Source organism: Lepus europaeus, chromosome 10 (assembly GCF_033115175.1).
Source record: "Lepus europaeus isolate LE1 chromosome 10, mLepTim1.pri, whole genome shotgun sequence".
NCBI classification, from domain to species: Eukaryota; Metazoa; Chordata; class Mammalia; order Lagomorpha; family Leporidae; genus Lepus; species Lepus europaeus.
The window spans coordinates 90,423,555-90,437,615 of record NC_084836.1 but is presented as its reverse complement, the minus strand read 5'-3'; the positions used below and the strand labels follow the sequence as shown (position 1 = coordinate 90,437,615).

Below are 14,061 nucleotides of genomic sequence, written 5' to 3'. Positions count from 1 at the left end.
ATGCTAGGCATTGTGCCTGGTGCTCTTTGTGAACCTTAAGTGCTTAAAGGAGTAAATTTCAATTATCTGGGTAACAATCTTATATAGAACAATCCATTTGTCGTCATTACAAATAAAAGAATTATTGCCTTATCATATGGGAATAGAATACCTGCTGAGATCTGGATTTAATAACTTAATCCCTCTTATCTACTTTAAATATTTATTGACTTTATTTGAAAGACTCACACAGAGAAAGGGAGGGAAAGAGAGAACAGCTATCTCCTATCTGCTGGTTAACTCTCCAAATACCCACAGGCAGGGTTGGGTTGGTCCAGACAGGAGCTTGGAACTCAATCCAAGACTTCCAGGTACCCGTGTACTTGAACCATCACCTGCTGCCTCCTGTGTATACACATTAGCAGAAAACTGGATTGGAGAGCAGAGCCAGGATTCAAATATAGGCACTTGGATATGGAATGCAGGCTTCCAAGTGGTGTCCTAGCCTCTGTGCCAAATGCCCACCCCATCTTACTGGATTTATTTTTATTAAAAAATTTGTTTATTATTTGAAAAGTGGGGTCACAAGAGAGGCAGGGAGATACACACACACACACACAGAGAGAGAGAGAGAGAGAGAGAGAGATTCTATCCAGTGGTTTACTACCCAAATGGCCACCATGGCTAGGCCAAGGACGGCAATCCAGGAGCCCAGAACTCTCTCCTGGTCTCTCACATGAGTAGCAGAGACCGAAGCACTTGGACCATCATCCATTGCTTTCCTAGGTGCATTAGCGGGGAGCTGGCCTGGACTCGAAGCATCACCCATATTGGATGTTGACATTGCAGGTGTCTGGTCAACCCACTGCGTCACAATGCCTGTCTTCCTTACTGAATTTTAAAGACACATAATGATGACCCTCTTCATAAATGGCATTTATATCTCCCACATGTGCCCAATAATTTTAAAAAATGTGTATATGTATGTATGTATGGTATATATGTGTGTCATTTATATGTACAAGGATACTTTACAACATTTGTGGGAATGGAATTTAAAGATCTGGTTATTTTGGTCACTATTTTCTGAAATCTGTGCATATGAAGGGTCCTCAAAAATACATGGAAAATGCATATTATGGAAAAATTAAGCATGGATGGTGTGTGTGTATGCGTGTATGTGTAAAAAAAAGCTGTCTTATTGTTGCAACATTGCCTTCGTTAACCAGGAAATCTATTATTAGAGCATGTCAAGATGCTCTAAAAGAGAGTTTTATGTAGTATGTTGAAATAATAACATACTGAACTCGCATGTTAGGGCACTCTGTAAGTCTGACCACTTCCTTAGAACGAAAAATCTGGAAGTCGTCTTAGCCATGATCGAGACCAGCCCCTTCAGATTTTCCAGAGGAGACTGAGGTTAAGATTTTTTGAGCAAATACAGACCCGAAGTGGAACCAGGCCCTACCCTGATGTGCCATCTCTCTCTGACTTCCAGAGGGACAGCTTCCTCCTCTGGGCTGATGGACTCCTTGCACAGTAAATGGAAGCAATTAGAGTGTCCATTAACCACAGCCGCGGAACATTAGCAACCATGGCAAGTGATAGAGATTCTCAAGATAGACCTGGGGCAGCTGGAGGCTGGGAGAGGCGGGCTCTGCAGTACAGAGACGCTGAACAGGGATTTGATTAAATGTGTTGTGACATGCAAGCATGAGAAATTATTATTCGTGAAATAACCCTGGAAAATGTCTGTTTTGATCTTCTGCTGTCAATAGAAAATGTAGGTTGTGTTGCAGTTAATGTGGTGGGATTATTAGTTGTTATTTAGTGTTGTCTTTTTCTTGAGAGCTTACATGTTTTTGAAAAGACTTATTAAAGCCCTCCCAACCATCTCAGCGGCATAAATCACTGTTTTTCAGACTTCTTCTCTTTCCTCTTTTTAAAGCTATACAATCTTTTCTTAAGCGATACAGGTAACAGAGTATGCAAGCTCACAGACCAGAGACACTGCATTGGTGGAAGTCTGCCGCCCTGCCCACCCCAGGCAGCTCAGCAGGGAGCAAAGGGCAGTGTGAAGGCAGGAGGGAGATGCCTGCTCCTGGGCCTGTGGGTGCCAGTGGCAGCACATGCAACTAAAGCTGACCTGGGTATAGGCTCAGCCATGAGCCTCTCCTCGTCTGCTGTTCCCAGGGAGGGGTTGTCTCCCTGCCATCAGTCCAGTGGCTGCTACTGGTCCTCAGAGTGCTGTCTTCATTCTTCTTCCCAGACAATGAAGCTCTTAATCTGTCAGAGCCACAGCAGCCTCAGAACTGTCGGGGAACAGGGATCCTCTCCGCGACACAGCCCGTTGGTGGGGAAGAGGATCCTCCACAGGTTCTTTGGACCTTTTGTGAATACGGGGTTTGGGAGGACAGCATGTCACCGCGACACCACTGGGCACACAGCCCCCTCTCCTATTGCTCAACGCTCTCACTGAGCACTCATTGCCCTGGAGCTCCTCCTGGCCCACTGCTCTTGCTTGCTTTTGCTGGACCTGCCTGGGAGTGTCTGAACCCCAAGTGCAAACAGAGGTCCAGTGTTTCCTCTGTATCAGACCTCTTGGCACAACATGGAAGAGTGGTTCCACGTGTGTGCATGCAGAAAGTAGCAGGGACTGCCTCTCTGGCCGGATGTTGTCAAACTCAGTTCCACAAGATATTGTCATGGAAGTGCCTGATAGCTCCTCCTGGTACAAGTTTGTGCTATTATTTGTTTCTAATAAGGGTTCACAGCCGGGAAGAAAGGGAACTGAATTCATTCCAATCACATTTAACTGTTTTTCATGAGAATTGTTAAATCAACAAAATTGTTCCCTCCCTTTCAACTGACTTCTGGATGTGGGTGTAGTCTGATGTTCTTATGTTTATTACTTTTCAAATTTCTATTTTTTAATTTGAGAGACAGAAACTGAGCAAGCTCCTATCTGCTGGTTTACTGCCCAAACTCCCCTGCAGTCAGGGTCTTGTGGAAGCTGGGAGCCTGAACTCAATCCAAGTCTCCCACGTGGGTGGCAGGAATTCAGTCAGTGGAGCCATCTCTCGCTGCTTGCCGGTTCACAGGAAGCTAGAGCCAAGAGCCAGAGCTGGGAATCAAACCCAAACACTGATGTGGAATGCAGATGTCTTAGCCGCTAGGCTAAAACGCCCATTCCTGCTTTTGTTTTTATTTCTCCATATCTATAGACAGATAATTATATGGAGAGATATTCATTAATTATAGAATAAATAAGGTAATAGCTCCTTCTCCTTTTTAAATGTTGCAGGAAACTCTCTAATTGTTTCTAAATTAAGGTTGTAAGTGCCTTGGGAAGACAGGGACCATGGCAGCCTCCTCAGTGCCCGGCACCAAGCCTCCAGTGCTTATTTAATGAATGAATGAATGGAATATTCCAGGAGAGGATACACTGGAGCTGCCTGCTGGAGGGGGGATTATGCAAGAGGCTCACGGAAGCTTTAAACCATGAACAAACTAAGAAATCGCTTTTGAGTTGCTTCTCACTATGTAAACAAAGTCGCATTGCCATTCAGCTTCAGATGAATTCTCAGTTGAATCTCTTGAATCAGTCTTTTGAAGAATGAGCAACAGTAGGTGAGGAAATAGTGAAGTCGGTGGTTGGTTGGTTTCCCGCCTGGCCTGGGTTTGGGAGGGCTGGGCAGCCTGATCTAACGTTCAAGCCTGGTGGGCAGCCAGCCCGTGGTCTGAAGACTCTGTGCTGGGAGGTGTGGAGACAGCAAAGAGGCTTAGTGACAGCAGCAGCCTGGGCCCGGTCCAAGGTTGTGTGAGGGAAGAAAGCTGCAGGCCTCGTGGGGTTGGTAAAGTGGACTGGCTGTGTCCATTTGGAATTTATGACATAGTTTCAGGGCCAGCTCATAGAACTGCAGGGCAGGAGGACGCTCTGCCATGTCTCTCATGTCACCCCCTCTTTGGGAAGCAGTCGGGTCCTCTGGCCCTGTTGCATCCCCGCAGTGCCCAGGTATTCTTATGACAGGCAGAGCCGTGCAGGGAGATGCTGTGGACCTCTGCCCTGCCCTGCCATCCGTGTTGCTGAGAAACATGAAACGATTGTTCCATCAGCTACGGCCAGGCCTGGGATGAAGTCAGAAACACACACGCTCCCAGGGGCCCACTCAGGGGTGATGAGAAATAGTCATAAGGAAGAGGTTTAATTGGAAATTCATTTCGCTATACATGTGAAAGTGCCTTGATGTTGAAAATAATTAATATTTTTGTGAGTTACTTTTAAGTTTTCATAGGGTGTGGGATGGTAGTGGAGCTACCCAAGTATTAGCCAAATGATGTATGTGTGGAAGACAGCAATGTTGAGAAGGAAGACTGGAGCTCTGCCAATTCCTCTCTCCAGATCCTCAGTTTACAGATCTCCAGAATGGGGTGATTCATGGTTGCCCACATCTGAAACTCAGCACGTCCAGAGTCTGATCTTTCCTGTTACTCTTGTTTGTTTCTTGGACGTTTCCCCTCATCTGTTGTGCAGCCACCACCTCAGTTCAGGCTATCATCTCCTGCTGCCAGGACCATGTACCAGCCACTTGACTAGTGTCATTGATTCTGACCCACCCTGCGTTTGGAGCTAGGGTAATTGTGTGGTGTGTGTGTGTGTGTGTGTGTTTAGCATGTAAGATTAGAAAAGTCCTTAGCACATTATTAAAAGGGAGGGGGCAGGCATCACTTGGAATGCCCCTATCCCATATCAGAATACCTGGGTTCAAGTCCCAGCTCTGCTTATTCTAGCTTCCTGCTACTGTACACCCTAAGAGGAAACAGGTGATGACTGCTTGAATCCCTGCCAACCACCTCAGACCTAGATTGAGTTTCAGGGTCCTGACTTCAGCCTGGCCTATGCTCAGCTGGTATGGGCATTTAGGTAGTGAACCGGGGGGTAGTCCATCTGTCTCTGCCTTTCAAATAAATAGAAATTTAAAAGTAGGAAGATAGAAACCACAACAAAATATTTACAGTCTGGTCTAGCCTACCTCTTTTCTTTCAAATGTGGTTTGATCACTATTATGATTAATAACTTTTATCATTTTACATATTATATATATTAAAATATCAAACTTTGTGCTACAAAGATTTTAATGAAAAACTACATTCTGCCTTCAGTTCTCATGTCCTGGACGCCTGTACCCCAGAAAATACTTCTTTTTTAGCAGTTTATAATTTTTTGATTTGCCAAATTTTAATGTTATTTTTTATGGGAATTTTAAAATTTTTTGTTATTTTCTTTTTTTAAAATTTATTATTATTATTATTATTGACAGGCAGAGTGGACAGTGAGAGAGAGAGACAGAGAGAAAGGTCTTCCTTTTGCCGTTGGTTCACCCTCCAATGGCCTCCGCGGCTGGTGCGCTGCGGCCGGCGCACCATGCTGATCCGATGGCAGGAGCCAGGTGCTTTTCCTGGTCTCCCATGCGGGTGCAGGGCCCAAGCACCTGGGCCATCCTTCACTGCACTCCCTGGCCACAGCAGAGAGCTGGCCTGGAAGAGGGGCAACCGGGACAGAATCCGGCGCCCCAACCGGGACTGGAACCCGGTGTGCCGGCGCCGCAAGGCGGAGGATTAGCCTAGTGAGCCGTGGCGCCAGCCTTATTTTTTGTTATTTTCTAGATGAGAATTTAGAGCTCTTATACCTTTCACTTTCTGCTTACCCACACAGAAACTTGTCCTGTTTCTGTCTTCCACTGTTGTATCCTAATGTTTGATTAAATCTGTATGTAATATTTGTATTATTAGAACTGTATATGTATTTTCAGTGCTGAGCCAAACTGTATATCATGAGAGCATTTTCTTAATGTTATCATGGTTTGTTTTTCCTGGAAATTAGAGTTGCTTCTTTTTACTTTCCTTTTGTCCTCTTCCCTCTCCCTGTTCTTTCCCCCTCTCTCCCCACTCCCCCTTCTTTTTATAGTTTTGTTTGCTTCTTTGACTATTTACCTCCAGAATTATAAAAAAAAAAATGAGCTATGAAGTACTTCCAAAGAATGCTTCCCTACTCCCAAGCCAATCAGGTAATGTATCAGCTCATTACTTTGTCTCTTCCTGGAAGTATCGTTGTGCAGCACACTAGACCAGCCCCATTTAAAACTCAGGACACAGATGTCATTCTGTTTATCTTCATTACTCTTCTCTGTTGCATCCTCTCTTTCCTGCATCGTGCCTTCCATTTTCTGGGCTTATTGTTGGTACTCACTTCTGATAATTTGGTAAGGAAGTAATATGAATATGGGGTGAGGACTTGGGGTCTTGGGAAGGCCTTTCTGCCAGCATTTTTGGAGCCAAGGTGCAGCAGGACCTCACTCATGACTGAAGCCCTTGCCCTGTTCCTTGCTGGCCTGTGAGCCAATTCCCTTTGTCCTAGTTATGTTTCAAGATCTGCCTTCCCCATCGTGCCCTCTCTCCTGCTGTAGCATCACCATGCCTTTTCATACCTCTGCATTTGTTCACACTCTTTTCTCAGGATGGAGGGTGCTTCCACAGTTTCCTACCTGGTAAAAGTGTCATCATCAAACCAGATACCTGTTCAGGGGAAAAAATTCTAGTTGAGAAAGAGGGTCGTTTCCACTTTGGTTTAGCCAAGAGTGAAAAGTCAGTTTTCAAGCATGTATATGGGAATTTTTGGTTTTGAGTTTGTCCACTGCCATGATCCTTTTGGGAAGAGCTAAGGAGTAATTCATTAACAAATAAAAGTGATAGTGTTTCACAAAGAAAATGATTTTCAGTGTAGTAGGTAACTTCAGATATGATCAGCAAACTAACAAATGCTCACTGTCTGAAACATGTCTTCAATATTCCCACTCAAATGTTTCCACCAAATATTTTTTAGATCTACTGAAATGCTCTTAGTAGGCCTTGTATGTTTTTCCTATGGGTGTTATAACAAATGACCACAAACTAGGTGGGTTAAAACAGCATAAATCTATTCTCTCACAGTTTTGGAAGGTCAGAAGTCTGAAATCAAGATGTCAGGTAGGCCATATTTCTGGATGCTCTAGGGGAGAATCCTTTGCCTTGTTCAGCTTCGAGTAGTTGCTGCCTGCCTTTTTTGTGGCCACGTCCTTCGGTTTAATCTTTGCATTACCTTCTTTTCTGTGTTTCTGTATCCTTTGGACACTTCCAATTGGTGCCTTCGGATAATCCAGGATGATCCCTTTGTCTTAAGATTGCTTCATCTTAATTTTCCAAATAAGATGGTACTCATAGGTTCTGACAATGACACTGACAAAGGGAGCAAGTCAGGTGCCCATTAAGATGTGTGGTCCTTGTGGCTAGTCAAAAGATACATCATCATACCTGGTCATGGTAATCACCCATTAGTGGATATTTTGCTTATCTGTCTATTCACTTAACAGATAAACATACCACAAACCAGGCTGTGTTCTAGCAGCTGGCTTTATAAAAGGCAAATAAACAAAATCCTGATCCTCCAGGAACCCACAGCATTGCTACGAAGGCTAGCTTTCCCAGGAGGGTCCTAACCTATTGTTTGAATATACTCTTGCAAAGCCATGGAAATAAGAAATTAAAAATACAAAGAGAAACCCTAGCGAGAATATTAGATATGTGGGAAAGCTACAGAGAGGGACTGATGAGAGGTTTAGTCCAGTGATTCACCATCCAGAGATGTTTCTCTAACAGACCTCTAGTGTACAGAGTGGTTTGTGAACCAAAGTGAACCGTCAGACCCGAAACTTCCTACAGATTCTTTTCAGTTCATTCAACTTGATCCCCGTCACTTGTTGGCCTAAAAATTTACCCCATCTCCAAGGAAGGTGCTTTTGTCAGGTGTGAGGCAAAAGGAAGGCACTTCTTTACCCCCCTTAGAATTGTTTTTTGCCTTCATTTGGTTTGGGGTACTTGATAGCACTCAAAATTATTTCTCTAGGGTATTCTTTTAATGGACTCTTGCACTTAAGTAAAACAGAGGAATAACTCAGAAACTCAAAATTATCATCTCTGTTAGTTCTAATTGCAGGTTGACCCCTATCTCCTATTGCAGTGTTTTAGGTACCTCTTTATAACTGACCCGAGTACCAAAGTTGGTCAGTGACTTCTTTACTAAATAAAGAAAAGAAACAAAAATTGATAGACATTTAAGGTTATCCATTAGTATAATTGCTCCTTTTCATTTGTATTCCATCCTAGTTTGTCATTTGGGATAGCAAGGGGTAGAGGGACAGCTGGTGCCTCTGTAATTGCACATAAACCCCATCCTGCTTATCTCTGCACTCCTGGGAGTAGGTCACAAATGTCATCCTCTGTCCTGCATGTTCCAATTAAAAAAAAATGTTGACAGACCTGATGTTCCTACCTTTCCCAAGTAATTGATCATTATGGGCATTGTGCAACCATTTATCAGGGAACAGTAGAATTTATTTTATTTCTATTTTTTATTTCTGTAATTAATTAAGAAATAGTTCTTAGAAATTAATTCCAAATGTCCTATTAAGTTTTCCAACTTTGTACCATTTTTACAACTTTTCTGAACCCTGAAATTCTATAAACACAAAAGAGCATCAAAGCATTTTTTTTAAAAGCTCTGTGTTTAAACTGGGCCCTTCATGGGAACATGTCATTAGTTTGATAAACATCATCATGTTTGAGATGTAATTAATTTTCATGGTGAGATTAAATCATTCATGTGGGATTTGCACCTTCTGTAGTCACTTGCGCCCCTGTTCTACTTCTCCCCTCCTTCCTCTGATACTCATGAGTAATGACAAAAGCATCAAGTAACATGGAATAGAAAATAATTTGACTTAGGAGTTAAAAGACTTGTGGAAGTTAAGCTTCACTGGCCTTGCTATATTCTTGGAATTTTACTTTTCTCTTCTGTTTTATAAAACTCTTGGGAGTATGTTGTCATTATAACAGACTAGCTCTTTGTAATAACCCCTAAATCTGCCTCCTAATGTACCAGGATAATGGACGGAGGTCTTAACTTGTCAGTCCCAGTCTGGAGACCCAGAAGGGAAAATTCTTGATTTCTGTGTGGTGATCCAGACCCGACCGGAGCGGCTGGCCAGTATTCGACCCAGTCATCATGTTGCCCAGGGCTCAGCATGTTTGACAGGCCACAATACGTGTTTTTTTAATTTGAGATTTTCCTTCTAAATGTAGATATGCAGACATCTCAGATACCCTCAGACCACGTAACTGAATATAGCCCAGCTCAGAGTTGAAGCTGTTGAAGACTCCCGGAGCTTTCTTTTTCTTTTTTTTTTTGTACTTGTCTTAAAACCATGGCAATATTTATTATCTCATTTTGGTCTGTGCAAAGAAAGAAATGCACTAAGACATCAGGGTACTTTGTTCAGATGGATATCTGAGTCTACTTCTCATATTCTGTTTTTCATAATAATAAATTTAGGGTGGTATCCTAAGATAAAAGTAGATTCAGATTTGTGCCCACTGCTTTAATTGTATTGAAAGTCCAGTTTTAGGAGAAGTAGGTACATGTAGTTTTCCTGTCATGCTAATAAGAGATGTTTGATTTTTATAATCTAATCTTACAATTTTGTTCTTCAGCCTTGTAGTGAAAGAAGATAAAATTAATGGCATGTTAGAACGTGATCTTGGGGGAGGAAGGAAAGGGGTGGGAATAGGTTGATCAATGGTACTAAGTCATAGTTAGAGGAAATAAGTTCTGGTTTGTATTGCACAATAGAGTGACCATAGATGACAGTAATATACTCTGTGTTTCTAAGCTGAAAGAAAAGATTTTGAATGTTTTCACCACAAAGGAATGAGAAATGTTTGTATTTGTTCTGATTGAGCATTACATATGTATTGAAACATGCATATTTATGGTCCTCCATAAATATGTGCTGGTCTTATGTGTCAGCTACAAAAAATAAATTTTAAAAAGTGACCTTGGTCACTCTTTTTATAAATCCTAATTCTGTTAGAATTCCATACCTCTAAGAAACAAGGGACATAGTTCATCAGATTGAATTCTGAAGAGATGTGTCATTGGTCTGATGTATCTGGGGAGAAAAAAGAAGGGATACCAAAATCATTAAAATGTTGAGGACCTTCTTCCATAATTCCGATCATGTCAATTCTGGTACATCTGGTTATAAACCAACTTAGGCTAAAATTAGCAATTTTCTCCAAGCAGGAGAACTTTGTGAGTTCAGGAAGCCTTTGGAGTCTCTGGTCTCAGTTGTCAACTGTTTCATTTCTCCACTAATGAAGACAATGTGTATTCTACAGAGGTTCCATCTCAGAGGGGTGAAAGTTTAGAGCTGACCAGCAGAGTTGACTCCATGGAGAGTCTAGTTTTCTCCATTACAATTTGGATGGCCTGGTCAGTGCTCAGACATAGAGCATGGCACTTCTCCAGAGCTTTGGGAATTCATATTTCGAGCAGGCTGACCCCTTATCAACTTAAAATGAGTATGCTCATTTTAAAATTGTGGGAGATGGAATTTATTAAAATAAGTTTATTTTTGGTGCAAAATCTCTGAAGATTATGCACTATTTACTTATTTATTTAATTTGAAAGAGTTACAGAGAGAGGGAGAGATGGGGGTTGGGTGTCTTCACTCCCCAAATGGCCACAAAGGCCAGAGCTAGGCTAATCCAAAGCCAGGAGCTTCCTCCAGGTCTCCCACACAGGTGCAGGGGCCCAAGGACTTGGGTCATCCTCCGCTGCTTTTCCAGGTGCATTAGCAGGGAGCTGAATCGGAAGTGGAGCAGCTGGGACAGGAACATGCACTGGTATGTGGTGCCTGCACTGCAGGATGGGGCTTTAACTCATTATGCCACAGTGCTGGGCCGCATCATATTTTAAATAATATTTATTGTCATGAACATTTTGAAGACTCCTTGTATGCATGCATTTCAAAATTTTTTGTATAACAAATTCTATTTTCCACAAACTTCTTGAAGTATTCTTTTATTTAAGGGAATCTACCTTGCGAAGACCAAAAAAAAAGTTAAATTATTCTGCCAGAGGGTGAATACAGATTGTGTTTGGAAAAAAGGTCATCTGTAGAAGCTTCCCTGTGTTGCCTGCCCCAGAGTAAAGCAAAGCATTCTCAGAGTTATATCTTTGGAGATTTGCAGTCCCACAATATGGTGGTTGCTAGTTGCATCTATTTGTTAGTTTTTAATGTTTCTGGGATGAGTTTGTGAGTTTAGCTAATTCAGGGAATCTTCGAGCCTTTTTCTTTTCGAGGTCTGTTTACGCATTTAGAAATATCAGTGAACATAGTACCGCTGGTGTTCTGTGGATTTTCGCTTTTGATTTTCCTCTGAAGCTACTGCCATGCTGTTAGCCTTTGATGAAGTTAAGAGCATCAGCGGGCAGGAGAAAATGATTACCAGTGGTTAATAATGTCCCGATGTTTGAGGAGTTTGGGAAGCACGCCCATTTCCATGAAGGAGTCTGAGAGTCCACGTGGTGAGAAGTTCCCTGACCACATGTAAATTGAGAAATAGGTTTCAAAATCAGTTTTGATTAAAATGGGAATTTGAGCCTTCTGCTGAGAAGCAACTGTCTTGCTATAAATTATTTATGGCATGAGCATAAGGGTTTGCTGTACAGACTGTCAGCTTTTTCCCATCTTGCTTCAAAACTGGTTTGATTACAAAGAGAAAATAATTAACTTGGGTATTGAAACAATTTTTTTAAAAAGGGGTTTTAGTTCCTAAAGTGACTCTAAGGTGGGCAGTGAAGAATATTTACCAGTACTTTGAAAACGAATCCAGGTTGCAGCTGGCTTGTATGTAAAAGTACAGATGGCAGAGTCTGGACTCACACATTTTATCTTAGCAGATTGCCATGAGTAGTACATCAGCAGCGTGAGGAGCACATGTTTATATAGAGCCTCCGGCTTTACATACATAGTTAGGTTTGTTTATGTAGTAAAGTCGCATCATGTCTTCATTTAGATTTACACTGATGTGCACTGAGCAGCATGGCATGAGAATGGAGTGACCCAGTAGATGTATCTGGGAGTGGCCTTGTTTCTAGGATGAAACCCCCACCCACACACACACACACTCACCAACTACTATTTCTTGCTATGGGATTGGACCCTCACCCTACCTCCTACCTGATCTGCCTTAACAGAGATGTTCAGATTCATATGGGGCTGACACACACACAGACTGTTCCATGAATGTTTGAAAATATGGTATGTTTCCACTTTCATCATATAGGGTTTGACATCCATCATACAGATCAGCTTTCCATGTTATATTTTCTCTCTAATCTCGTTCATTTTTGCCTCCTTGATCTGACATGGACTAAAAGTCAAGAGTTAGGTCTTCTACTACTCCTGTGTTTCTCTTGTTTTTGAAAATTGTACCTAATAAATGTTCATTGTTTTCTCTCTGCCAGGAATGGTGCCTAGCTCTGGTGAAACAATTTGGAATAAGATTGACAGGGTAGAGATGATATTTTGTTCAGGATAAGGCACACTGCACAAGGGAAGAAACAAGATAATGTCAGATACAGGTTAATCGTCCTTAATTCAAAAATCTAAAATCCCAAACTTTATGAGTACTGGCATGACACTCCAGAAATTTGGAATTTTGAATTTTCAGATTAAGAATGCCATACTTGTACAGTGCATTCAAACATTGCAGAAAAGAAATGGAAATGGAAAAAAGAAATCTAAAACACTTAAGTCACAAGCATTTTTGGATAAAACATACTCAAATCTGCCCTGAGAAGTATCATGAAGAAAACAAAAGATGGTGATCTGATGACTAGTGACTGGTGGTGGGTCCAGTCTGAAGCAGGAAGGTCAGAGAGCCTCCTCAAACAGGGAACAATGGCCTTGCAGCCTGAATGAAAACAGGGAGGCACTTCCCCAGGGATCTCAAGGAAGTGGTTCTGGCAGAGGGAACAGCAGGTGCATAGCCTCTGAGATAGAAACATGTCAGTGTTCCAGAGAAGCAGGTTGTACAAACTTTTCATCTTTGTGTGCTGTTCCATATATCAGGATGGTTTTAATTTCTTTATAACATTTATCTTTTATCATTATACATACCATATTTCACCTCATTTAATTCTCATTGTTCTGATTTTTAAAAAATTATTTTTATACTATTCATTTATTTACTTATTTGGAAGATAGATTTTCCATTTACTGGTTCACTCCTTAAATGTCATCAACAGCCAGAGATGAAGCTGGGAGCCTGAAACTCAACTTAGGTCTCTCATTTGAGTGGTAGGGACCCAAATACTTGAGCCATTATTTGCTGTATCTTAGGGTGCACATTAGCAGGGAGCTGGCTCAGAAGTGGAGGCAGGACTTCAACTTAGGGACTCTGATATGGGTTGTGGGCATCGCATTTGTTTCTGATACTATGTTCTTGACCATGCTTGTATTTGCTGGCAAGACTTGGCCTTTTTTTACTCTGGGCCTCAACATCTTCACCCAGATGTTGCACTAACTGGCTGCAGTGATCTCTGTAGTTGTGTGCGGGTACTGCAGTGGCACGCTGGAGAGTTAAAAGACCCACTGTTATGTGGGAAAATATTAGAAGTTTTAGATAGACTCAGTTTATTTAATAAACAAAAACACTGGGGCTGACGCTGTGGCGCAGCGGGTTAACACCCTGGCCTGAAGCGCCGGCATCCCATATGGGCGCCAGTTCTTGTCCCAGCTGCTCCTCTTCTGATCCAGCTCTCTGCTATGGCTGGGAAAGCAGTAGAAGATGGCCCAAGTCCTTGGGCCCCTGCACCCACGTGGGAGACCCACAGGAGGCTCCTGGCTCCTGGCTTCGGATCGGCGCAGCTCCGGCCATTGCAGCCATCTGGGGAGTGAACCAGCATATGAAAGACTTCTCTCTCTGTCTCTACCTCTCTCTGTAACTCCGTCTTTCAAATAAATAAATTAAATCTTTAAAAATAAATAAATAAGCAAAAACACTAATGAAAAGTTGATGTCGCCATTCAGAATAGTTAAAATTTTGAGAGGGTCCATATATTAATGAACTTGATTTAATGTATAAGTATGACATCACAATGTTCAAATAAATATATCAATTATGATTTGCCAGTGCAAG

The 14,061-nt window shown here is 42.1% G+C and overlaps 1 protein-coding gene and 1 pseudogene across 1 annotated transcript in view; both read left to right on the top strand.

Annotated features, from left to right (window-relative positions):
* Positions 1 to 14,061, top strand: part of SLX4IP (SLX4 interacting protein) — a 229,269-nt gene that overhangs the window by 101,769 nt on the left and 113,439 nt on the right.
* LOC133769287 (small nucleolar RNA SNORD77) lies at positions 9,962 to 10,024 on the top strand (annotated as a pseudogene).